This window comes from Engraulis encrasicolus, chromosome 13 (genome assembly GCF_034702125.1).
Source record: "Engraulis encrasicolus isolate BLACKSEA-1 chromosome 13, IST_EnEncr_1.0, whole genome shotgun sequence".
Lineage (NCBI taxonomy): Eukaryota > Metazoa > Chordata > Actinopteri > Clupeiformes > Engraulidae > Engraulis > Engraulis encrasicolus.
The window spans coordinates 2,125,293-2,128,822 of record NC_085869.1 but is presented as its reverse complement, the minus strand read 5'-3'; positions in this window follow the sequence as shown (position 1 = coordinate 2,128,822).

Below are 3,530 nucleotides of genomic sequence, written 5' to 3'. Positions count from 1 at the left end.
GTGTGTGTGTGTGCATGTATATAAGGGTGTGTGTGTGTGTGTGTGTGTGTGTGTGTGTGTGTGTGTGTGTGTGTGTGCGTGTGCGTGTGTGTGTGTGTCTCTTGTTCCCATGGCGCTGGCTCACTGAGTCTTTCCTCATTTGGTGCTTTAGTGTAATAAATGGTCTGGTGAGAGTTGCAATACACACACACACACACACACACACACACACACACACACACACACACACACACACACACACACACACACACACACACACACACACACACACACACACACACACACAGAATAATTCAGGTTCTCCTGGGATTTGGCTTTGTAGTGATAATACAGCGTAATACAACAAACACACACACACACACACATACACACGCACACGCACACACACACACAAACACACGCACACGCACGCACACGCACACGCGCACACGCACACGCACACGCACGCACACGCACAAGCACAAGCACGCACACACACACACACACACAAACACACACACACACACACACGTTCACAAACACACACACGCACAAACACACGGATATTACAGCGCAATATAACACAAACACAAACACACTATGAATTGTGAATGTCAACACAAAGGTGTTTTTGTAAAGGCTTTGAGGAAATTTTGCAGCAAAAACAATGCAGAACAAAGGTGCTGACACACACACACATGCCTACACCCACCAGTACACACACAGACACGCACACACACACACACACACACACACACACACACACACACACACACACACACACACACACACACACACACACACACACACACACACACACACACACACACACAAAGCAGGAGGGATTTTGGACAATAGAGACAAATTATGAGAGAAAGTACAAAGAGAAAGTGCTTCTGTTCTTTTGTTTAATGTTTTAATGTGCAGTTCACTCATTTTGAAAATGGAACTCATGAGAAAAAGAAGTTGGTTACTTCTACCAAGTCCAATACATAGTCATTTATGTGGAGATTGATAGAAAATCATAATGCGCATAAATAGTCACACAATGCATGATTACTCATTACTATTATATTTATTACATTTATTATTACATTTCGCTTAACTATTATTTTTCATTACAGTCCCTGCACTTAGCTGACACTTTCATTTTATTCAATACGACTTACAGTTATTTACAGGGTATTGGTTACAGGTGGAGGAATGTGGGGTTAGGTGCCTTGCTCATTGGCCCTTTAGCCATGGATGGAGGTGAAGGGAGAGTTTCAGATGGGGATTAGAACCGGCAACCCCTTGAATGAAAGACCAACTCTCTAACCACTAGACCACGGATGCCCTAGATAATGATTCATGATGCATTAAATCAGTGTTTCTCAAACTTTTCCTGCCATTCCCCCCTTCAGAGGAAGGGTGTCTGTCTGCGCCCCCTTCGAGCAAAATGGTTACGAAAATACAAATAAATAGGCCGTCGTAAAGTTTATTAAAGCCTAATATACACGTATATGGCCTATGATGTTCTCTAAATATTAGTGAATAAACGAATGAATATATAGTGATTGTGAAGTGAATGTGTTGACTTAATGGCAAAGCAGAAAAGTATTTAAAAAGAAAAAGCTTCTGACTTCACAAGCCCCCACCCTCCAATACCTCCGCGCCCCCCTAGGGGGGCTTCTGCCCCACTTTGAGAAACTCTGCATTACATCAACAGGTATGAATAACTATATAATTTTAGATTATGAATCCAAGGTTGCTCGAGACTATTACAGTAGCTCCATGCTGCCTTTAAATATGTATTGTGAAGGCTATATGTACACATTTGGACGATCAACTTGTATGTAGACGATAGTAGTAAGATAGTACATGTGTGTTTATAAGTTATCAAAGTTTGCTTTAAAGGGACACTGTGAAGGAAATGGTCAAAAAAGGTACTGCAACTATGCTGATCATTCAAACTGGGCTGCCTATTGCCAAAATTGATCTTAACATGAAAGTTTACTGAGTAATAAACAAATATTTTCTAGTGTGGTCCAAGTTCATTCATTTTTGCAGCTAAAAATGGCTATTTTTGGAAATTCAAAATGGCGGACAATGGAGAAGATCCCCCTTTTCATGTATGAAAAGTTCAACTTTTCCAGTCATAATGAATACTTAGAATTTGATGGTGGTGGTAAATAGTCATGAAAAAGGTAACATGAGTGAATGGGCAGCATGACTTCTGGAAATAAACAACTAAAAATATCACACAGTGTCGATTTAAGTACATGATGTGTAACCCGGTACTTTACTGCACACTGCGCCCCCCCTCAGGGGCACAAACTCACCAGCACGTCAATGGGAGTCACAGCACGATAACGCTGGTCTAAACTAAAGGACCAGTTCGATAGCCCAGCGCTACTGATACTGTATGAGACTTGGTGAGGAAGGTTTACTAGCGCTCCACGCCAAATCTGCTAATTAGCCTCCGTTACATATGCATCCATACTGTACGCTTAAAGTCAGAGTTTCTCAAACTTTCTCAGACCGAGGAGCACTTTATCCCCAACAAAAAAGTTCAGGGACCACCTGTCTACTGAATTGACAGTTGGCGGGTGCTCAAGTTGTGTTATTGTCGTGAAAATAAGACTTCAGCTTTGTTTAGCTTCGTAATTAGGTTGCAAATATAGTCTACTGTTAGTTTATCTTCGCGGACCACTATGAGCTCAGTCATGGACCACCAGTGGTCCCCGGACCACACTTTGGGAATCGTTGCTTTGAGTAAAGGGTGAGTGATGAGGCTCATAATAAATTATAACTGCCTATGCTTACCATTCATAACTGTTGATATAGGCCTACTGTCAGTGGTGTAGCAGTGTTAATTTCGTCAGCTTTTTTTTATTTAGTCTTAGTCTTAGTCACAATGACGAAAATCAATTTTAGTCTTAGTCATATTTTAGTCATTGCCTTCCCAATTTAGTCTTAGTCTTAGTCAAAATGACGAAATTCAATTTTAGTCATAGTCAAATTTTAGTCATTTTAGTCAGAATTTCAAATTTTTGTCATTTTAGTCAAAATTTAAAATAGTCATTTTAGCCAATATTGTGGTGTACAATAAATAACCTACCGTGGCTATTGTTATTTCAAAAAGTATTACTTATATAGCCTATTGCAGCAAATATTCACCTTGTTACTTGGTCATTTTCCACCAAAACCCAAATCAGTCATTTCAACATCATAGAACTAGAGCAAAAGAGCATCTCACACACACACACACTTCCAGGTGCAGGCTGCTCTCTCTCTCACACACACACCATCTCTCTCTCTCTCTCTCTCTCTCTCTCTCTCTCTCTCTCTCTCTCTCTCTCTCTCTCTCTCTCTCTCTCTCTCTCTCTCGTGCATTAGAAGCTGCTGCATATTATTTGATTTTGAGTTTGATCACGGAGGAAGCTACATGCTCTTCTTCACCTGACCGCGTGACTTAAAGCCTGCAGATTGCCGGCAGTGGGAAGACCAGACATCCCATGTCAAGTCAAGTAGGTTTTATTGTCAATTTCTTTACATGCACTGGTCATACA